Source organism: Scyliorhinus canicula, chromosome 2, assembly GCF_902713615.1.
Source record: "Scyliorhinus canicula chromosome 2, sScyCan1.1, whole genome shotgun sequence".
NCBI lineage: Eukaryota > Metazoa > Chordata > Chondrichthyes > Carcharhiniformes > Scyliorhinidae > Scyliorhinus > Scyliorhinus canicula.
The window spans coordinates 230,245,836-230,270,325 of record NC_052147.1 but is presented as its reverse complement, the minus strand read 5'-3'; the positions used below and the strand labels follow the sequence as shown (position 1 = coordinate 230,270,325).

At 45.5% G+C, this 24,490-nt stretch overlaps 1 protein-coding gene and 1 pseudogene across 6 annotated transcripts in view; one reads left to right on the top strand and one right to left on the bottom strand.

The window, feature by feature from the left end:
- Positions 1-24,490, bottom strand: part of cers6 (ceramide synthase 6) — a 388,374-nt gene that overhangs the window by 342,009 nt on the left and 21,875 nt on the right. The gene's annotated exons all lie outside the window — the stretch shown is intronic.
- On the top strand, positions 24,119-24,468 carry LOC119962479 (annotated as a pseudogene).

Below are 24,490 nucleotides of genomic sequence, written 5' to 3'. Positions count from 1 at the left end.
TTTCCCAAGGCCTGGAAATCCTAACCAATCACTGCCAAACCTGCAAAGCAGCATAAAGTAGAGACTGCCAAACTCATTAAGACCATAAGACATTGAAGCAGAATTAGGCCACTCGGCCCGTCGAGTCTGCTCTGCCATCCAATCATGGATGATATTTTTCTCATCCCCATTCTCCTGCCTTCTCCCCATAATCCCTGATCCCCTTATTAATCAAGAACCTATCTATCTCTGTCTTAAAGACACTCAGTGATTTGGCCTCCACAGCCTTCTGCGGCAAAGAGTTCCACGGATTTGCCACCCTCTGGCTGAAGAAATTCCTCCTCATCTCTTTGTATTTAAATTGCCAACTCATCTCCTGGGAGCATGCAGTGGCGTGCAGAGGGGGGGGGGGGGGGGGGGGGGGGGGGGAGAGAGAGAGAGAGAGGAGAGAGAGAGAGAGAGGGGGGGGGGGGACGGTGCGTTGGCCCCGGGCATCCATTGGATGGGGGCATTCAATCAGAGAAGGAAATAAGATAGTAATTTTAAAATTTCAGTGGTGATAAATCAATTTTTGGAGGCTCACCGCACTGCAGAGGCAGTTGTTTGCCCTTTATTCCTTTAACATGGTGTACCCTTTCTGTCTAGAGAAAATGGTGCTTCTCCCCATCCCCCCACACGCATGCGCATGATGTACGTGGTGCAACCATCAAAAGCAACAAGCAGACGTGGCTGTTCGTTCCTGCGTTTCCTCGAGTCATAACTCGTCTTTTCTTCAGCTTTTTGTGCATCTAGATTAGTTCTTTTACCTACTCAGGTCAGTGAATAGCTCTAGAACGGGTGCAACTATGTTTTTTATAGGTTTTTTGGTGATATTTACTGAAATATTTACGTGGGATGTAGTAAGAGTGAAGCCTGGATGATCAGAGGACTGCTATGGCATTTAATCTCAGAATAGGAGACATTTATTCCTTAACATGCTAATATTCGAATACAGATACCACTAATTTGCAAGTCTATGATATAAATTGCACAAAATTATCAGTGGAGAATCAGTGTGAAATAATTTGATACGAAGGAACAAAGAAATGAAATATGGTTTATCCGTCTGCAACTGACCGATTGTTTACCATTTTCTTCCCATTTTCTCATGCGTCTTACGGTTTTTGAGATAGAAAATGAAATGTTACGAGTATTTCGTGTACAACCGAGTGGAGCACAGAACAGGAAAAAAAAAGAGGGCCAGAGTCAAAGAAGAGTCCCATCAAAGAGGGGCATTAGATGCATGGATAAAAAGAAGTAAAGAAAAAGTAGGAGAACCTGGAGAAGTAAAAGATGATGTGGGTGCAGAGAAGGATTTTTCTGATACGGATTCAGCTCGGTCAGAACATAATACTCTCTCTCCTCAGTCTCGTTGTCAGGATGATGATCCATGTGAAGAAAATAAAGAAGATTTTAGCATATTTTTGCAAAGAAGCGATTTTGGCTGTTTGAAGAAACCGATTCCAGATCATTTGAAGATGACAATATTACAACATGGCCCTGAAAGATATCAGAATAAAAGTGGTCCATTTGCTGAGAAGGATGGGAGATCATTTTCCAAACAGTGGTTTGATAAAGTTTCCACAAACGGAGAAATTGTGGAGAGAAAATGGTTAGCCAATGAATATTGTGAAAATTGGGGAATACCAATTGCACGAACAAGGAGAAGAAGAATAATGCCTGGAGAGTCAGAAAGAGATAGTGGACTGACGGCACAAGAAGAAATGAATAGAGTAATGGTAGAGATTGTGAACAGATTAAAAACTGAAATTGAAGACCGCAGTGTCCGTCTTCAAAGACTCAGTGACCAATTTTCTTTTCTTCTGAACTTGAATTCAGTAGTGATTGAAGATGAACAAGAAAGAGAGAAATTAAAAAAGGAATGTTCAGACTTTGCAAATTATTATGACAATGTTGTGGTTGCAATTCAGTTATATGACAAAATTATTGATTTTGTGATGCTCCTTCGAGCTGGAGGGAATAGAGTTCCCCCTGATCCTAAAGATGCTCTGGAGTCTTTACTGCAGTATGGGAGGGATGTCTTTCCGACGCTGTGTGTTTCATACAGATTACTGCTTACAATCGCATTTTCAGTCGCAAGCTGTGAAAGGTCATTTTCAAAACTGAAATTAATAAAAACATATCTGAGGTCTTCTATGTCACAGGAGCGACTGACCAACCTGGCTTTAATAAGCATTGAAAAAGAATTTCTCACAGCTGATGTAAAAGTGAAGTAGTTCAGGTGTTTTGTGACAGGAGGTATCATTTGGGGAAAAGAACTTAATAAATTTGATTGATTTATATTAAAATCGAATAAAGCGTTTATTTCATGTTTCATCTGTGTTTATATATTCAAAATGTTTTCCTTTCTCATAATATTTCCCAGTATATTAGGCCTTATACTTGAGTCTTTGGGGCATACAATCAAGATTTGCCCCGGGCATCACCAGACCTCTGCACGCCACTGGGAGCATGTTGGCTGCCAACTCCTCATCCCATCTCTATTTAACATAGCATACGGATAAGTTGGAGACAGGCTCGGGCCAGGTTTTAGCTTTTTAAACTTTTTAACATCTGACCAATCCTTACCCATCCATTTTTAGGTGTTAAAAGTCACCTTTAAGTATATGACTGTACAATATCCTTTTCAAAAGGTACCTGTACAAAGTGATTTATTGGAGAATGTTCTCTGCAAAGAAAAGCAAGAGTCCTATTAATCGCTCAAACACCCTGAGAGACATTTAGGTATACAAATGACATGGGCTAATATTTAAATTCGATAACCAATTGAGAGATTGATTGTTGAGAAGTTTGGAGCACATGTCAACACATTACTATTTTGGTATTTTAACTGCAAATAGGAAGGGCAATTTTCTAGTTCTAGTTCTAATTGAGCCAAACAATTAACAAGGCTTGTTGCATCCTTCATAACCTTGTTCTTTCTGTCTACCATTCGTATTTTGAATACTCAATAGCCAAAGACCAATTTCTGTGCTGTCTTCTATTGATTAGGAACCTTTTGCTGACTTTTTACAGCTGGAGTCACAATGTTTACTCAGCTGATGATGTTTTCACAGGCATTGAGATTTCTATGTTGATTGAGGGGTTGTTTGCCTGGTGACTCTTTACCATTAGTTCCTTTATAATGATGATGGAATTCACAGTATCATTAAACAAACATTCCTGAATCATGGTGCTAGAGTTTCCAATCAGTCAACCAAGGGTCAAGGGGTTCATTTACTCCTTATTCAGTTGCTAATCTGTAATAATTACAGGTACAGTTTGATCAGTTAATGGACTTTCTAAGCATTAAGTGTAACCAGTCAGCTTAGAAAAAATGTAGCATATCTTTAAGTTCAACAACAATAACTTGAATTTGCATAGCATTTTTAAGGCAGGAAAATGTTCCAAGGTATCTCAAAGATGCAAAATAAGACATACATTGACAATCAATGATGGAAATATTAGGGCAGGTGACTAAACATTTGGTTAAAAGGGTAACTTTAAGGGGGGTTTTTAAAAATGTATTTATGGGATGTGGGCGTCGCAGCCAAGGCCAGTACTTATTGCCCATCACTAATTGTCCTCGAGAAGGTGGTGGTGGGCCGCCTTCCTGAACCACTGCAGTTCATGTCGTGTAGGTACACCCACAGTGCTATTAGAGAATGAGTTCCATGCTTTTGACCTAACAACAGTGAAGGAACGGTGATATATTTTTAAGTAAGGATGGTGAGCGACTTGGGGCGATAGCTTCCAGGTGGTGGTGTTTCCATGTGTCTGCTGCCCTTGTCCTTCAAAATGGTAGCAGTTATGGGTGTGATAGGTGCTGCCTAAAGAGCTTTGGTGAGTTCCTGCAGTGCATCTTGTAGATGGTACACACTGCTGCTGCTGTGGTGAGGAAGTGAATATCTGTGGAATCAAGTGGGCTACTTTGTCCTGGATGGTGTGAAGCTCCTAGAATGTTGTTGGTGCTGTACTCATCCAGGCAAGGGATGAGTATTCCATCACACTCCTGACTTGTGCCTTGTAGATAGTGGACAGGTTTTGGGGAGTCGGTATGGGAGTTACTTGCCATAGGATTCCAACTAATCAGTTTCTGGTCATTGGTCACCCCCAGGATGTTGATAGTGGAGGACTCAGTGATGGTAATGCCATTGAGTATCATGGGGCAATGGTTAGATCCTCTCTTTTTGGAGGTTGACATTGCCTGGCACTTGTGAGTCATGAATGTTATTTGTCAACCCAAGTCTGGATATTGTCCAGGTCTTGTTGCATATGTACATGGACTGCTTCAGTATTGTACTGATCATTGTGCAGTCATCAGTGAGCATCCCTACTCCTGATCTTAGTATAAGTGGAAGATCCTTGATGAAGCAACTGAAGGTGGTTGGGCCTAGGTCACTACCCTAAGGAACTCCTGCAGTGATTGACTTCCAACCATCACAGCCATCATCCTTTGTGCCAGGTATGACACCAACGTGAGTTTTCCCCTGATTTGCATTGACTCCAGATTTTCTAGGGTTCCTTGATGCCACACTTGGTCAAAAGTTGTCTTGGTGTCAAGGACAGTCATTCTCACCTCACCTCTGGCATTCAGCTCTTTTGTCCATGATTGAACCAAGGCTGTAATGAAGTCAGGAATTGAGTGACCCCGACGGAAACCAAACTGAATATTGGTGAGCAGGTTATTGCTGAGTAAGTGCCACTTGATAGCACTATTGATGACTCCTCCCATCACTTTACTAATGATTGAGAGTAGATGAATGGCATCATAATTGGTTGGGTTGGATTTGGCCTACTTGTTGTGTACAGGCCATACCTGGGCAATTTTCCACATTGCCGGGCGGATATCAATGTTGTAGCTGTACTGGAACAGTTCAGAGGTCATGTCTTCAGTACTATTGCTGGAATATTGTCGGGGTCCATAATCTTTGCAGTATTGGGTGCCTTCAGCCATTTCTTGATATTACGTGGAGTGAATTTAATTTGCTGAAGACTGTCATCTGTGAAGTTGGGGACCTCCAGAGGTTGTTACCACTGGGAGATGAAAGCAGAACCATGGGGCATAGCCTCAAAATAAGGGGAAGTAGATTTAGGACTGAGTTTAGGAGGAACTTCTTCACCCAAAGGGTTGTGAATCTATGGAATTTCCTGCCCAGTGAAGCAGTTGAGGCTCCTTCGTTAAATGTTTTCAAGGTAAAGATAGATAGTTGTTTGAAGAATAAAGGGATTAAGGGTTATGGTTTTGGGCGGGAGTCCACAAAAGATCAGCCATGATCTCATTGAATGGCGGAGCAGGCTCAAAGAGCCAGATTACCTACTCCTGCTCCCAGTTCTTATGTTCTTATAAGATGAGCTCAGAAACACCTTCCAGCGAGATAGGAAATAAACTAGAGAAAGATGCCACATCAGGGCTCGGGCAAGGAGGAGCATTAAAGAAAATTTGGCGAGGTGGGCTTGTTGGAGCAAGCGATGTGGCAGAGGCAGCTAATCGTAATATCTCACCCTTTGTGACAAAGACATCCAGAAGCTTCTCGCAATAGTGGGTGGAGGTGAGGACGGAGGGGAGTAAGTAGGGTTTGAGAAGATGATCTGCAGCCAAGAAAATAATTTAGTCAGGCATTATCTTTGTATTCCAGGATAGTCCTCAAATAGTGATCAGGTTTAGCAGACAGTTAGACCCAGAAGTGTTTAAGCTCTCCAGGAGATTGGAGTATTTGGATTGTAGTATTTGTTTTGGTAAAATTTACATTGCGATTGGCCAGAATGATTCAAGCAAATAAGTAACAAGTAAAAATGTTTGTTCCTGGCTCCATACTTTAAAAAGGTTGCTTTAATTTTGGCAAGTATTCGTCAAAGTGCATTCCAGACCTGAACCAATCACTGTGTGAAAAAGTTTGTTATCACTTCGCACTTGCTTCTCTTGCAAATCACCATATATCTGTGCCCTGCCGTTCTTATTCATTTGTGAGCGGGAACAGTTTCTCCCTCTCTCTCTGTCCAGCCCCTTCATGATTTTCAACATCTTTATCAAATCCCCTCTCAGCCTACTTCTCTCCAAGGAGAACAGTCCCAGCCTCTCCAATCTATCCTCAAAACTTTTACAGATGCACCATAGAAAGCAGCCTATCTGGCTGCATCACAGCCTGGTATGGCAACTGCTCGGCCCAGGACCGCAAGAAACCTCCGAGTCGTGAACTCCGCCCAGTCCATCACACGAACCTGCCTCCCATCCATTGACTCCATCTACACCTCCCGCTGCCTGGGGAAAACGGGCAGCATAATCAAAGACCCCTCCCACCCGGCTTACTCACTCTTCCAACTTCTTCCATCGGGCAGGAGATGCAGAAGTCTGAGACTACGGACAAACAGACTCAAAAACAGCTTCTTCCCCGCTATTACCAGACTCCTAAATGACCCTCTTATGGACTGACCTCATTAACACTACACCTATAGGCTTCATCCGATGCCAATGCTTATGTAGTTACATTGTATGCCTTCTGTTGCCCTATTATGTATTTTCTTTTATTCCCTTTTCTTCCCATGTACTTAATGGTCTGTTGAGCTGCTCGCAGAAAAATACCTTTCACTGTACCTCGGTACACGTGACAATAAACAAATCCGAATTCGAATCCGAAAACTGAAGTTTCTCATCCTTGGCACCATTCTTGCAAACCTCTTCCACAATCTCACCAATGCATTCACAACCTCCCTATTGTACTGCCCATAATAATCCAGCTGAGCTCTCATTAGTATCTTGTAAATGTTCAGCATATTCTCCTTGCTCGTGTTCTCTATGCCCTTGTTGATAATGCCCAGAATACTACACATTTTATTGACTGCTCCTTCCACCTGTCCTGCTCTGGTTAGTCTCAATAAATTTCTGTGCTCTTTTTTAACACTTCTTTGCAACACAACCCATTCCCTTTTTTGCGTGCTTATGCCAGATCATTGATTTGAAGACATGCTTTACAACATCTGTTCAGGGCTCCTTGGGCAGTTCCTTCTAAACCCGCAACCTTTACAACCCAGAGGAACAAGAGCAGAAGGCACTTACGAATACTACCATCTCCAAGCTCACCTCCAAGTCAGATATTATCCTGGAAACATTCAGGCTTGTGCTAATTAGTGGCAATTACCATTTGTGCCATAAATGGTACCATTGCGGAATCCTCCGTCAATTACTTGGGCATTAACATTGACCAGAGCTTTAGCTGGACCAGTCGCATAAATCCTGTGACTACAAAGGAAAGTTACGGTCTGGGAATTCTATGGTGAGTAACTCACCTCATGACCCTCAAAGCCTGTCCAACATCAACAGGGCACAAGTCACTTCTGGTTGCGATGATGCGGAGCTAAGCCGCACGTTCGGTAGCTCCCGCTATTTTTGGTCCTTTGGGCTCTTTTAAGGGCCCGTTGCGGTGCTGGTTGGACTTTTCCCAGTGTCGGAACACATCCACTGCGCTTTTCTGCCGGTGGATGGACTGGACCAGGAGCGGAGCGGTTAAAAAAATCGGCTTTGGAGCAGAGAAAGGTGCGAGGCAGGAGAAACAAGATGGCGGCGGGCGGGGAGCCGGCAGCGAGGCAGTAGTGGGTGCAAGAACAGCAGGAGCTGCTTCAGCGCTGCTTCAGAGAGCTGAAGGCTGAGCTTTTGGAACCGTTTAAGGCCTCGCTGGACAAGCTCATGGCGACTCAGACGGCTCAGTGTGTCGAGATCCGAGAGTTACGGCAAAAGGCCTCGGAGAGCGAGGACGAAATCCTAGGCCTGACAGTGAAGGTGGAATTGCACGAGGCGCTCCACAAGAAATGGCAGGCGAAGATGGAGGAGATGGAGAACCGCTCCCGTCGGAAGAACTTGCGGATCCTGGGCCTCCCGGAGTGGCTGGAAGGTTCTGACTTGGGGGCCTATGTGGCCATGATGTTGAACTCGCTCATGGGCGCGGGGTCATTCCAGGGGCGCTTGGAGCTGGAGGGTGCCCATCGAGTGCTGATGAGGAAGCCCAAGCCGAATGAGCCGCCTAGGGCGGTGCTGGTCCATTTTCACCGCTTCGTTGACCGTGAGTGTGTGCTGAGATGGGCGAAGAAGGAGAGGAGCAGCAAATGGGAGAATGCAGAGATCCGGATTTATCAGGATTGGAGCGCGGAGGTGGCGAAGAGAAGGGCTGGTTTTAATTGGACGAAGGCAGTGCTTCACAAGAAGGGGGTGAAGTTTGGCCTGTTACAGCCGGCACGCCTCTGGGTCACTTACAAAGACCGCCAGCTTTACTTTGATTCCCCAGAGGAGGCCTGGGCCTTCATTCAGGCAGAGAAGTTGGACTCGAACTGAAGACTGGGGCTGGGGACTGATGTACATGGTCCGGAGGCCATGTCCTCCTTCGTAAGGGGGAGGTACCGGGTTGCTGCTGGAGAGGCCGAAGGGGAATTGCTGGTGATGGAGGGGGTTGGGAGGAGGGTCTGCCACCGTGGGGAACGGGCCTGAGGGGGTTCTGCAGGGACGTGGTGAGCCGAGGGAGAGTTATGGCTGACCGGCGCAGAGGAGGGGGAAGACCCCCCCCCCCCCGATTTGGCTGGTCACATGGAACGTGAGGGGGCTGAATGGGCCCGTAAAGCGGTCCCGGGTCCTGGCGCACTTGAAGGGGCTGGGAGCGGACGTAGCCATGCTCCAGGAGACGCACCTTAAGGTGGCGGATCAGGCGACGCTGAGAAGAGGTTGGGTTGGACAGGTTTTCCAATCGGGGCTAGATGCAAAGAATCGAGGGGTGGTGATTTTAGTTGGTAAGAGCTTGTCGTTTGTGGCGTCGAGTGTGGTGGCGGATAGCTGTGGCAGATACGTAATGGTGAGTGGTAGGCTTCAAGGGGAGCGGGTGGTTCTGGTTAATGTGTACGCCCCCAGTTGGGACGATGCAGGTTTCATGCAGCGAATGTTGAGCTGGATTCCGAACTTGGGAGTCGGGGGGTTTGATTTTGGGAGGGGATTTTAGTACAGTGCTGGACCCAGCTCTGGATCGTTCGAGGTCTAAGACGGGCAAGAGGCCGGCGGCGGCCACAGTGCTGAGGGGGTTTATGGATCAGATGGGAGGGATAGATCCTTGGAGGTTTTTTGAGGCCAGGAGGTAGGGAGTTCTCCTTTTCCTCCCATGTCCATAAGGCTTATTCCCGGTTTGATTTTTTTGTCCTCAGCGCTAATCTCGAGAGTGGTGGGGGCGGAGTATTCAGCGATAGTCATATCGGACCACACTCCACATTCGGTGGACCTCGAGCTGGGGGAGGGGACGGACCTGCGCCCGCTGTGGAGGTTAGATGTGGGGCTTCTGTCAGAGGAGGAAGTATGTGGGCGGGTCCGTAGGTGTATAGAGGGATATTTGGAAGCTAATGCTAATAGGAAGGTGCATGTTAGGGTGGTTTGGGAAGCGCTGAAGGTGGTGGTTAGAGAGGAGCTGATATTCAGGCGCACAGGGAGAAGGGGGAGAGGGCTGAGAGGGAGAGGTTGGTGGAAGAAATGGTAAGGGTGGACAGGAGGTATGCGGATGTCCCGGAAGAGGGGCTTTTGAGGAAGCGTCGTAGTCTCCAAGCGGAGTTCGATATACTGACCACCCGGAAGGCGGAGGTGCAGTGGAGGAGGGCGCAGGGGGCGGTATACGAGTATGGGGAGAAGGCAAGTCGGATGCTGGCCCACCAGCTCCGGAAGCGGGAGGCAGCGGGAGAGATATGGGGAGTTAGGGATGTAGGAGGGAACCTGGTGCGGGGTGCGAGGGACATTAATGGGGTGTTCAGGTCCTTCTATGAGGAGCTGTACCGGTCAGTGCCTCCTAGGGAGGGGGGCGGGATGGACCGCTTTTTGGATAAGCTGGAATTCCCAAGAGTGGAGGAGGAGAGGGCGGATGGGCTGGAGGCCCGAATCGAGTTGGAGGAGCTGATTGAGGTGTTGGGGAGCATTCAGACAGGGAAAGCACCGGGACCTGATGGGTTCCCAGTGGAGTTTTATAAGAAGTTCTCAGACCTGCTGGGCCTGTTATTAGTGAGGACCCTGAATGAGGATAGGGGGGGCTTTGCCCTCGACGATGTCCAGAGCAATAATTTCACTGATTCTGAAGCGGGATAAGGACTCCCTCCAGTGTGAGTCTTACAGGCCGATCTCGCAAAGTTGTTGGCCAAGATACTGTCCAGGAGGGTGGAAGATGTGGTCCCGCTGGTTATCCATGAGGACCAAACGGAGTTTGTGAAGGGGAGGCAGCTGAATGTCAATGTGCGGCGGTTACTTAATGTTATAATGGTGTCGGTGGCAGATGGGGAGGCGGAAATAGTAGCATCGATGGACGCGGAGAAGGCCTTCAATAGGGTGGAGTGGAGCTATCTTTGGGAGGTGCTGAGGAGATTTGGGTTTGGTGAAGGATTTATTAGGTGGGTGAGGCTGCTGTATAGTGCTCCGGTAGCGAGCGTGGTGACAAACGGGAGGAGGTCGGAGGATTTTTGGCTCTCCCGGGGGACGAGGCAGGGGTACGCCTCGTCTCTCCGGGGGTGTGGGGGGGGGGGGGGGGCACCGGCTGTCGGTGCACACGGATGATTTGCTGTTGTACATTGCGGATCTGGGGGGGGGTGCCTGAGGTGTTGAGGATACTTGGGGAGTTTGGGGACTTTTCGGGCTATAAGCTCAATGTGGGGAAGAGCTCCCCATCTGCACTTGGGGGACCAGGAGAAGGAGATAGGAGAGCTCCCGTTGAAGAGGACGGAGACGAGCTTTAGATATCTGGGTGTCCAGATAGCCAGGAGCTGGGGGGCCCTTCATAGGCTAAACTTTTCGAGGCTGGTGGGACAGATGGAGGAGGAGTTCAGGAGGTGGGATGCGTTGCCGCTCTCCTTGGCGGGCAGGGTCCAGCCGGTTAAGATGACGGTGCTCCCGAGGTTTTTGTTTCTCTTCCAGTGTCTCCCCATCTTGATCCCGAAGACTTTTTTTAGGAGGGTTAATAAGAGTATTCTGGGGTTCGTGTGGGCGCAGAAGACCCCGAGAGGAGGGTATTCCTGGAGCGAGGCAGGGAGGTAGGTGGTCTGGCGTTGCCCAACCTGTGTGGGTACTACTGGGCTGTGAATGTGGCAATGATCCGTAGGTGGGTGATGGAGGGGGAGGGTGCCGCATGGAAAAGGATGGAGGTGGCGCCCTGTGTGGGCACGACTTTGGAGGCGCTGGTGACGGCCACGCTCCCACTCCCCCCAGCAAGGTATTCTACCAGTCCAGTAGTGGTGGCTTCCCTCAAGATTTGGGGGCAGTGGAGGCGGCATAGGGGGTAAGGGAAGGCCTCAGTCTGGACCCCGATACGGGGCAACCACCAGTTTGCACCGGGGAGAATGGATGGTGGGTTTTTGAGTTGTCATAGGGCAGGTATCAGGCGGATGGGGGACCTCTTCCTCGATGGGAAGTTTGCGACTTTAGAAGAGTTGGAGGGGAAGTGGGGTCTCCCTCCTGGGAATACCTTCAGGTATATGCAGATTAGGGCGTTTGCTAGGCGACAGGTGACGGAGTTTCCGCTACTGCCGCCAAGTGGGGTGCAGGATAGGGTGCTCTCGGGGACGTGGGGCGGTGAGGGTAGGATCTCGGCAATTTATCAGGTGATGCAGGAGGGGGAGGAGGCCTGGGTGGAGGAGCTGAAAGCGAAGTGGGAGGAGGAGCTGGGGGAGGAGATCGACGAAGGGACGTGGGCGGATGCCCTGGGAAGGGTGAATTCATCCTCTTCTTGCGCACGGCTCAGCTTAATTCAGCTGAAGGTGCTGCATAGGGCGCATATGACTGGGACCAGGCTGAGGCGGTTCTTTGGGGGTGAGGACAGGTGTGGGAGGTGTTCGGGAGGCCCAGCGAATCACAGCCACATGTTCTGGCTGTGTTTGGCTTTGGAGGGCTTCTGGAAGGGGGTGGCGGGAACCTTGTCCAGGGTGGTTGGTTCCAGGGTGGAACCAGGCTGGGGGCTCGCTATTTTTGGGGTGGCATCGGAGCCGGGACTGCAGGAGGCAAGAGAGGCCGGTATTCTGGCTTTTGCATCCCTAGTAGCCCGGCGCAGAATCCTGTTACAGTGGAGGGACGCGAAGCCCCCAAGCCTGGAAACCTGGATTAGCGACATGGCTGGGTTAATTAAACTGGAGAGGGTTAAGTTTGCCCTGAGGGGGTCGGTGCAAGGGTTCTTTCGGCGGTGGCAGCCCTTTCTCGATTTCCTGGCAGAGTGTTAGGGGGTGGTCAATTTCAGCAGCAACCCGGGGGGGGGGGGGGGGGGGGGGAGAGGGAGACTATCGGTCTGTTAAGGGGGTTTGTTTTTGTAACCATGTGTTTGTTACTTTCTGTTTTTGTAGTTAATTTATTGCTTTGTATGGGGGGGGGAGGAGCTTTTGTTTCGGTTTTTTCCATGCTTTGTTTATTTTATTGTTGGGAGAAAATTTTTTGTTGAAAAATTTGAATAAAAATAATTTTTAAAAATCAGGGTACAAGTCAAAAGTCTGATAGAATACTCTCCATTTGCCTGGATGAGTGCAGCTCCAATAAGCACTCAAGAAGCTCCAGGACATAGCTGCCAGTTTGACTGACAGTCCTTCCACCACATTAAACACATTCCCTCCTTCAGCAGTACACCATGGCAGTATACGTGTACCATCTACAAGATGCAATATAGAAACTCACAAAGCTCCTTCAACAGCATCTTCCATAACTTTGGCTTCCACCACCTGGAAGGACAAAGGCAGCAGATACATGGCAACACCACCACCTGGAAGTTGCCCCCCAAGTCACACACCACCCTGACTTGAAAATATATCATTTTTCCTGCACTGTCGCTGGGTCAGATTCCTGGAATTCCATTTCTGACAGCACTATGGGTGTAGCTAAACCACATGGACTGCAGCAGTTTAGAAAAACAGCTCATCACCACCTTCTCAAAGAGATGGACAATAAATGTTGACTTTACAGATGATGTTCACTTCCCATGACAAAGAAAAATGCAAAAAATACAATTCATGGTGGCGGCTAATGTTGGCCAGCAATAGTTAGTTCAAGTCCCCTTTCAGAAATGCAAAACCAGTATAAGTGGCTCTGCAGCATTTCAGAAACATTGCAGGGTAAATATTTCTTGTTTTTACTTGGCTAATCAACATGTTACTACTTCCTGCTTTCAGTGCTTTCTGTTCTAACTTCCTAAAATAACATAATACTTTACATTTTCATTGCCAGTTTCCTAAAATTGTGGCTGAGATTCAGGCTTATCCAAAGTCAAATGTTGCCTGGTCCTTGTCAAGTGTGCTCTTGTTAATTGTGATAAGTGTGAAATCGTTTGGATTTGTTTTGCACTGATAAGCATATCACAGTGACTGTGACTTCCCATGACTGTATTTAGAGAGTACGTCCATCCATTCCCCACTACGTACCTCTAAGCACTGAAACCTTTGAGGTCTTTGTCGCTGAACACTCCTGAGGAAAACATTAAAGTATACAGAACACAAAACATTAATTGAAAGCTCAATTTTACTCATTCATGGTTATGACTTCTACTTTCTTCTAACTGAGATATTAAATGTCCACAATTGGCAAACTCTAACCCAAATCCAAGATTCATCATCATCTTGCATTGTACTCTGCAGATTGCACATCTACCTGTTCACTACAACTTCAAAACCTTCAGGAAGAATTTCAGGAATTGGGTAAACACACGCAAGCAAGGTTATGTGACACTCTTCCAACAAAAGAAGGGCTTGGAATATTACCAGGATGAGAATTAACACACTTACCTTCATCGAAGGTTGCCAAGAATTGGATTCCCAGAAGCTCTCTGCACACAGGTAAATTTAATTTTCTGAACATTAACTGCAAATTAAATTATCTTTTTTACAATGCTTCCAACACAAATGGTAATAGTTAAATCAACCAGTACTATTCTGACAGGATAATTACAGTCAGGGATGCAAACATCAGTGCTCATATATGAAAAGGCATATGTCACGCCTTTGGATACATGATGAGATTTTTAACTCATTCAAAACCCACCCAATTGCACAGAGAAGATTCTCTATATATTCTGTGCATCTGCACTGTGTTTTCATTGAAAGAACCAGGCCAGCCTGAAAGGAGTGGGTAAGATTCAGACATTCGCAACTTTGCCAATATTGCCCGACTTATGCGGTTTGGATATTCAATGTAAGTTAGACCTTTAAATATACTTTCAAATGTGCCTTTTCCAACTGTGCTAGAACTAATTTCACTAATTCAACTAAAATGTATGCAAACATCAACAACAATAGAAATGCACTGAATTCACCTGCCATGATTTTTGGGCAAAGGGACGCAATTCATGACGTACCGACAGCCAATGGAAATAGAGAAGAAAAGTCACAAATTTGTCTATGCACCGTATTTCACTGCTAGTGGCATGGCTGTGAGCAGCCCCCATATCAACCCAGCTTCCATTTCTCTGTCAGCATCCTCTGTGCACTGCAGCAGATGGAGCAGGATTATGAAGAAAAGGGGCCACAATTTCCACCCAGCAGAGTAAAGTGATGAACTGTTTGAATTACGAGAGTTTAAAGTGCACTCCCTGCTCTGGATACCTTTGATCAAACCTCCGCTTGCTGCAGCTGCTTGGGGCCTGCACCAAAAAGTCCCCTGATTGGCCTCATTGGATTTGTGAATTGGACATATTTGGGAAATTTTCCACATTATTGGGTAAATACCTGTCATAGAACCATAGAAAGGTTACAGCACAGAAGGAGGTAATCTGGCTCATTTTGTCCATGCCTGCCCGAGGGCACCCAGGTGCCCTTTCTAATCCCACTCTCCTGCACGCTGTCCATAGTCATGTAGCTTATAGCACTTAAGGAGCAGATCCAGGTACTTTTAAAAATAATTTAGGGTCTCTGCCTCCACCACCAACTTGGGCAGCTGGTTAGTACAAATGCTTCACAGCTCCAGGGTCCCAGGTTCGAATCCCGGCTTGGGTCACTGCCTGTGTGGAGTCTGCATGTTCTCCCCGTGTGTGCGTGGGTTTCCTCCGGGTGCTCCGGTTTCCTCCCATAGTCCAAAGATGTGCAGGTTAGGTGAATTGGCCAGGCTAAATTGCCCTCAGGGTCCAAATTGCCCTTAGTGTTGGGTGGGGTTACTGGGTTATGGGGATAGGGTGGAGGTATGGGCTTGGGTAGGGTGCTCTTTCGGTGCAGACTCGATGGGCCGAATGGCCTCCTTCTGCACTGTAAATTCTATGAAATCTATGAAAAAGGTTCTTCCTCATGTCCCCTCTATACTGTCTGCCACTTATCTTGAATCTATGTCCCAGGTTCTAGAATTCTCCACCAAGGGAAACAATTTGAACCTGTCCAATCTATCGCTTCCCCTCATAATTTTTGTACATCTCAATCAAGTCACCCCTGAGATTTCTTTGTTCCAAGGAAAATAATCCCAACCTATTCAATCTTCCTTCAAAGCCACACATTTCGAGCCCTGGCAACATTCTTGTAAATCTCCTCTGCACTCTCTCCAGAGCAATTACATTCTTCTGTAATGTGGTGACCAAAACTGCACATAATACTCCAGTAATAATAATGATAATCTCTATTAGTGTCACAAGTAGACTTACTTGGGTTCAAAGGGACCTTGACAAGGTTGGGGAGGGAGGTGTTAGATCGGGGCAGCCGATTAAAATTGCGCCCCGATCTGTGAACAGCCGTCCCTGCTGTTCAGATCAGCTTGCCAGCAAGAAATCCCTCTAAATGCGGCCATGGCAGGGAGAAACTCCCCAAGGCCAAATAAGACAGCAAAGTGCCGTTGAATAATGGGGTGGATCTCGGCGGCTGTAATGCTGAGAAACACCCCGCTACACGCACCCAAAAGCGGACTTTAACATTTTTCTGCTGAATCACGCCCTAGAATGAGATTTCCAATTTCTTAATTTATTGAAGTGTACTTGAAAAATTGGTGGTGGTTCTGTGAAGAGACTTTCTCTTGCTTCCTCTTTACAAAGCTTCCCCTCGCCACAGCCTCTGTTCCATTTGTTGGTCATGTTGCAGCCCCAAAGGCACTACAACCACGTCAATATCGCGTGTAACATTAGGTCACCAGATGCTCTGGCCTCACTGCATGTACACAGCAACATACCACAGAAAGTCCCAAAAAAAATTTACATCACTTCCACTAACTTTGCAATAGCAGAAGCCAAAAGCACCTCACCTGCAAGTTGGATGTTTGTTCCTTTAATTAACAGTAGTTGGGAAGGGCTGTGTGTGATTGCACAGGCATTCAGTATAAATAACATGTACCGCTGGTTGGCCTCATGATGGACCCTTTTCTGACACTTCTGGCGTATCCGTGGGTCACCCATTTTAGTCCTCTTTCCAGCAATGTTGGGATTCAATGGGAAATCCCACTGACAGCGGCGGGACCAGAAGGTACTGCCTGCTGGCCAACAGCGGGCCACAGCCCGCTATCGAAAAACACTCCGCGGGGAGGCCAAAGAATCTCGGACATAATATAATATCCTTTTTGTGGCCCTAAAGTAAACCTGTTCTGTAACAATACGGCCTTCACTCTCCTTTAATATTCTCTGGTCTGACTTTCCTGATATAGGCATTCTAGGATGAGTATGGTACAGAGTGGGCCAACCACCTATCTGCTTCTGTGAAGTCCATTCCACTCTGATTCAACCCTCACAACATATTCACAGTCAGCTACCATCCACACAATAAGCTATTGCTGAGACACCACAAGCAGGGTGGCTGAATTTTCTATACTGTTGCAGTTGGTTAAAGTATGCAGCATTAAAGGGAAATGAACATTCAAAGTTAACTGACCATTGGGAGTTCAGTCAACAATCAATCTATCCACAATTAATGGAGCATGAACTAAATCACAAATCGCAACACCCATTTTACAGATGCAGTATTGAATGGGGTGATCATTGCTTAATTTCCCGGTGTACCCTCTTCAGTACAGCACAGCATAGTAGGCCATTGAAGAGGTGGAAGCGACAGCACATGTTGGCAGGGATTCTCCGGCCGTATGATTCTCTTTTCCCCCTGGCAGCGGGCCCCTGCCCATGGATTTCCCGGCGACATGGGATGGCTTCAATGGGAAATCCCATTGACAAGAGACAGAAATAGAGAATCATGCCGCCAGCAAATGGTGCGCCGCCGAGAAACACACGGCTGGGGAACTGAAGAATCCATCCCGTTAAACTGCAATTCCCAGGTTGTTTACAGGACCGGAGATTAAATACAGATGAAGTCAGCAGACATGAAAAAATTACCACCGTAAAGCAACTCAACAGTTGTCTACTTCAAGTAGATGATCAAAATAGTCTCAGCACAAAGATTTCCATCAGCTAGTTCTAAATTGACTACAGCTCTACAAAACAACTTTATTGTTCATTAATTGTTTACAAGGTATTACTTCAACCACACACACATTCAGCCACAATTTACAACTGAAATTCTCATCATCTATATCTTACAACAAATCTACAAAAATCTTTCCTACACAATCTATGGGAAACATTCCAATCCCATGGACACACCTAAAGCAACATTGTGACTTACAAGATTTTTCTATGTAGGCATCACAAGGTATCCTGAATCACAAAGCTCCAAAACCTAGGACTTGGCTCTTCACTCTGCAACTGGATCCTCGATTTTCTGACCAACAGACCACAATCAGTAAGAATGAATACCAACACCTCCTCCACAATAGTCCTCAATACCGGTGCCCCGCAAGGCTGCGTACTTAGCCCCCTACTCTACTCCCTGAACACACACGACTGCGTGGCAAAACTTCGTTCCAACTCCATCTACAGGTTTTCTGACGTTATGACCAAAGTGGGCCTGATCTCGAATAACGATGAGTCAGAATACAGGAGGGAGATAGAGAACCTGGTGGAATGGTGTAACGACATCAATGCCAGCAAAACTAAAGAGCTGGTCATTCACTTCAGGAAGCAACGTACTATACACACCCCTGTCAGCATCAACGGAGCCGAGGTAGAGATGGTGAGCAGTTTCAAATTCTTTGGGCTGCACATCACCAAAAATCTGTCCTGGTCCACTCACATCGACGCTATCACCAAGAAAGCACAACAGCGCCTATATTTCCTCAGGAAACTATGGAAATTCGGCATGTCCATATTAACCCTGACCAACTTTTACAGATGCACCATAGAAAGCATCCTATCGGGCTGCATCACAGCCTGGTATGGCAACTGCTCGGCCCAGGACCGCAAGGAACTTCAGAGAGTCATGAATACCGCCCAGTCCATCACACGAACCTGCCTCCCATCCATGGACTCCATCTACACCTCCCGCTGCCTGGAGAAAGCGGGCAGCATAATCAAGGATCCCTCCCACCCGGCTTACTCACTTTTCCAACTTCTTCCATTGGGCAGGAGATACAGAAGTCTGAGAACACGCACGAACAGACTCAAAAACAGCTTCTTCCCCACCGTCATGACTCCTAAATGACCCTCTTATGGACTGACCTCATTAACACTACACCCCTGTATGCTTCATCCGATGCCAATGCTTATGTAGTTACATTGTATATCTTGTATTGCCCGATTATGTATTTTCTTGTATTTTCTTGTATTTTCTTGAATTTTGTTTAATTCCCTTTTCTTCCCATGTACTGAATGATCTGTTGAGCTGCTTGCAGAAAAATACTTTTCACTGTACCTCGGTACACGTGACACTAAACAAATCCAATCCAATCCAATCCAATGAAGTCAGCATTTTAATTTATGCTTCTCTTCTGATTGCGATCCAGTTAGAAGTTGCAGTTCTCAGAGGAAATCAGCACTTCATCGCAGCAGCATCATTTAAGTATTAACATAGACGCATCCAACCAGAGGAGTTAAGTAGTGAGCCTGAGATCTGCTCCCAGTTAGGTGATTGCATAATCTAAGAAAATGCTCAGCAGCTGAATAATGGCATGGATGGTACCATGGTCTCTTAAAATCTGAGCATGGTTGGATTAGAGATTCATTGGCCCTCAATTTCCATGGGGATTCTATGCATCATCTGCCATACCTTGTTTACTCCTCTAACTCTTGTGGGAGATCAGCAGAATGGCAGAAATCCTGCCCTACCACTAAAAGATCAATGATGGGCATGAGCAGTGATTCCATTACCATAAGGTTCTTGCTCCTGTTACGGATGCCTGGTCAGCTCTTAACCGATGTTAAGAGGCTGAACCAGGTGCCGTAACCTTTTAAAGATTTACTGCAGTGCAGAAAGATCGATTAATTCCAAGAGTGATAATATACGAAATAGGGCTTGGTTATTTTATAAACAAGCTTTATTACAAGAAAATAAAACAATATTTAAACTTTTACTTCAGTTTAACACTAACATATTACATGCAGTTTCTCAACCTTAACATATTGGTTCCCATCAGACAACACATGCAATAAACATACAGCTCTCATTCCACTTATAAAGACAAGCAAAGATGATATTTGTATTTACGAAGCAATTCTCTGCTGCAAGTCAAGTTTTAGAACCCTTTTGAAAGTCTGTAATCTGAAGCAGCTTCCTTCATGACCTCTCTGGGTGACCTCCACAGCCTCTCTGCAACAATTGAAAACAGTATTTCCTGTCTCTCTTTCTCTATATATGCTCAGCCCAGCCCCTCAAACAAAGAATCTCCTCTGAGGTGGCCAGACTTGAATCTATTGTTATCTTGGCTGATTGCCCACTCCTGTTTATACAAAAGAACAGAGTTATGCCATTTATATGAAAATAACCTTCCAAATAGGTCATCAGACTCTGTGATGGGCTTATGTCTGGTCAAATAAAGTTGTCCCTACTGGTATTGGAGCTTGAGTGGATCATCCTGCCTGAACTGGGACATCATGTGTATTCCTACTAATGAGGCTAAGCCTGAATGGGACAATGTAACTCAGGCTGTGGGCATATCCCTCTGACTCTGCTGCTGGCAGTCTTTTCCTTCAGTCTGTTTAACCCCTAAATTACTTGCTACATCTTGGACACCATTTTTGTATCCAGGTTCCTAATATCTCGCTATCCTCAGTCAGGTGCCGGTGTTACAATGGTAGCTGGTAGTCAGCGAGTAGAGGTATACACACATCCACAGGAGCATATGTGGTGTGTGGTGCAGTATCCATAGTTCAGTATACACAGTACACAGATAATGAATGGCAGAATACACCCTTTGTTGAAGCTTATCTGTGAGACAGTTTTGATGGATGATTATTGTTCAAATTTACTGCCGACCACAGCAATTTGTGTGGATCTTTCTGGCTGCTTTTCCATGACTTTGTGAAGTTCCACTGGGAGGTGAAACCCAGAGTGGAAGTCAGGTCACTGGATAATTATGAATCAGAAAGGCAATTAGATCCATTTTATTTCATGCAACCAGGGATTACCTAAAGTACCCCATTTAATCAAAAAAATATGCTCGCACAGAGTCAGAAGGATACGCCCATACCTGACCGAATTATATTGTCCCAGTCATTAGTAAGAATACACAGGATGCCCCCAGATCCAATGTTCTTCAGGACATTCCTGTCTTACCAGCTATTAGCCCATTAGAGAGTCTGCTGGCCTCTTTGTCCATCATTGGGAGCTTAGTTGCATAACAATAGCACAGCTCTGTTCTTTTGTATAAATGGGAGTGGACCATCAAACAGCTTGTCAGTGTAAATGGGACGAGACCTGGATGTTTATTTAAAGTGGTGTTTAATGGGAATTTGTGTGTTAAGAATAAGAAACTATATTTAATTTGCAACTGTTAGGGTTGAAGTTTTAAAGTTTGAATATTGTTTTCTGTTTTAATAAAGTTTGTTTATAAAATAACCATTTGCTATTTCTTATACTATCACTCCTGGAACGAATCGATCTTTCGGCACCGTCTTAAAACTTAGAAAAGGTTACAGCTCTGGTTCAGTCTTTTAGCCATGTTGAGAGCTGACCAAGCATCCACAACATGTCCCTATCAGCTCCATGTTTACATAAGTATAGCAAGTATATTTTTTAATTTAAGTTTGTTGGTTGCAACCTAAGAACTACCTATTAGGCCAGATGTAGACCTGGCTATCCTGTGTGCAGTTGGTGCTGGCTGCCTCAGGCCAAATCAATTTTGCAATGGAGGCCCCGACCAGGCATTACGCCCCTTATGTAGATTTGTATAGGGCCTAACCCCATTTTTGATCTTGTAGGCCCTCATGGTATTGTTTTGATCCTAAACCAGATTCCCAAGATTTTGGTAAGATCCAGTTCATGACAAATGATGTTTTGTTTAAAGTAAATAAAGTTTGAGATTCAAGATACTTGCTAAGCGAATAAAGCCACAAATTTCATGGGTTTTGAACAACCAAAAATAGCCTTTAAGGTCAAAAGGATAAAAGAGTTTACAATATCTAACTTCTACACCAGCATTCAAGATTAATATGTGGCACATATGAATTAACAGGACAATCGAACAGCTCTTTGATAGCAAAGAGCTATAAAATGGCTCCCAGGACTTCTCCTGAGCCCCAACTACAGACAGACAATTAACAGCAACAAATAAGACATGGATTTCTCAGCAACCCACCCAGATGCTGGTAAACACTGTGAGTCAACCAATCTCATTGAAACTTTCTATCCCTCTTGAGGGACTTCAAGGTTTTCAGTTTCATCTCCCAAGACTCCATGCCCTTGGTGTTTTAGGTTTGAACTCCAGTGTTTATTTACTGCCGCAATTAAAGTTCTTTAATAGATGGTTAGCTTCACTGCCTTGGCACTGCCCCTGGATTTCATCAAGCTCCAATCTCCCCAGCTACACCAAACTATAAATAATTACCAGGCTTTCTGAGCCCAAATACTTTCCAGAAAGGGGACAGTGATCTTCTGACACCGCTTTTTAAATAGATTTATGGATGTGGGCGTCGCTGGTTAGGCAAGTATTTATTGCCAATCCCTAGTTTCCCTTCAGAAGGTGGTGATGAGTTGCCTTCTTGAATTGTTGTAGTTCTTGCGGTGTAGGCACACCCACTGTGCTGTTAGGAAGGGTGTTCCAAGATGTTGCCCCAGCGAAGCAATAGTGCTACCATACTGCAGGAGCTATGCTCCGAAAGCTTGTGATTCCAAATAAACCTGTTGGACTTTAACCTGGTGTTGTAAGACTTCTTACTGTGCCCACCCCAGTCTAACGGCAGTATCTCCACATCATCACTCCTCACTTGTGCCTTGTAGATGGTAGACAGGCTTTATTTTGGGGGGGGGGGGGGGGGGGGGGAGCAGGAGGCGAGTTATTTGCTGTAGGATTCCTAGCCTTTAAACGTCTCGGCCTCCCAGCATCTCTCCTGAGCCCGAACAGCAAAGAGCTATCAAATGGCTCCTAGGACTTCTCCTGAGCTCAACTACAGACAGACAATTAACAGCAACACTTTTGTTGCCTGGAGCCTGCTGACAGTACCACCTGTTCAGTATGCCTTTTCCCAAACTGCAGAGCACTCATTCCCCCAGCAAAATCTCCATGATGAAGCCTTCTAAGGCTCACTGAATGATTTTAAATTAATTGTTGCTTTACCTCCCAAAACAAAGCAACTCTCAGGGCAGCACTTCTTCATAAGCATTCTCGATACCTCACCTCCAATTCGCCAGCGCAATAAGCTCACCTGCTTTACCATTCTAACTGTTGACCATTTAAGTCTTAATGGCCCAAATCTTTTAATAGTTTTCAAGCTGCTTTAGTTGCAAACATTCCATTTGCTGTAGTGAAAGTTTCATCTTCGGAGAACTAAAAACTATCTCTAAGATACCATGAGCCGTACGAGTTTTTAAAAATAAATTTAGAGTACCCAATTATTTTTTCCAATTAAGGGGCAATTTAGCATGGCCAATCCACCTACCCTGCACATTTTTGGGTTGTGGGGGCGAAACCCACGCAGACACGGGGAGAATGTGCAAACTCCACACGGACAGTGACCCAGAGCCGGGATCGAACCTGGGACCTCAGCGCCGTGAGGCAGCTGTGCTAACCACTAGGCCACCGTGCTGCCCTTGCTGTACGAGTTTTAACCGAATACAGTGACTCATAATAAAACATGTGATTTCTGCTGAAATCAAGGCAATAGGAGGCCATCTGACTACAAATACTTTTTTCCAGTATCGTTAGAACTAATTAGACTAAAAAGAAAATTAATTTGAATCAACCTGAGACACACCTGTAAGTTATAATTTAATTATATGAAGTCAGATCAGGAACAATGAATTAACATGAACAAAATATATATGAACGAGAGAAGAATGACAGAGGGAATTCAATGCAGGCACATCGATAATACTGTACGCTGGACAAAACAAAAGAATCAGTACTTCATGAATGATACTGAAACTGCTAAATGTCGAGTTGAAAAAGATGAAGCAATGCTCAACATCTCCTGTCACAGCAATCAATGAAATTAATAGTTTTCCAGATTATAGAGCAAACATCAATGTACAATTCAGATTAATACTCTAGTGAGACCATTCATTGAATACTGTGTCCAATTATAATCACCAAGACACGAAGAAGACATAACCAACTCGAGGGCTATTATATTGCCATCCGCGCAAATTATGTAATTCACAGCCGGGTTTCCAGCTGCCTGTTTCGTGTCCATGGCTTGTTAGCTACATGTGGATGATGCCCAGTGGCACAATTTTCATGCCAAAAAACTGTTAAAAGTGTAGACAGACAGAAGTAAAACTTGTGCCACATGAGAATAATCGACATACATGATCGAATTCTGGGTGGATTGGCAAAGTTGAAGACATTGGAACCATTTAAAACACAATTACATACAAACATACATATAGTTGCTGTAATGGGGCCGGAAAATAAGAGTCATTATGAGGAGCTGAGGAGCTCAGATTGATTTTCCCAAACCATTTTTTTTGTGTGATTCGTTTCTATTTATTTTTGGGGCATCTTGCATTTTTGGAATTTTGAAGCTGAGCAGAGGCTTTCTCCCTAGTGTCCTCATCAATATTTATCTATCAACTAAAATCACTGAAACAGGTTATTTGGTGACCTGATTGGCTGGTAGGGAATCTCTGTTATATTTGGAAAAAAACATTGAAAAACGAATTAAAACCCATTAATTGAAAAATGGACGAATATCAGAGCGGAGAGGAGACTGCTTTTATTGTTGATGAAATTAGTGGCATTATTAAAGAGTCAATTGAGGCTGCAATTGGTGCAAATGCATATCAGCCTAGCAGAGTTAATCAGTGGACGACAAGTGTGGTGGAACTGTGTCTGAGTCAGCTCACTGAGCTGGGAAAACCTTCAAGTATATTGTAACCTCTGTGATAATGCAGAAGAATGGAGCTGGTCTGCACACAGCTAGTTCCTGTTCCTGGGATAATATTGGTGATGGAAGATGCACTGTGAGATGGGAAAATAAGACCATGTTTTGTATAGTCAGTGTGTCTTTGGGCTGGGCATCTAAAGCTTAGACTGCTGCCAGACTTCATCCTC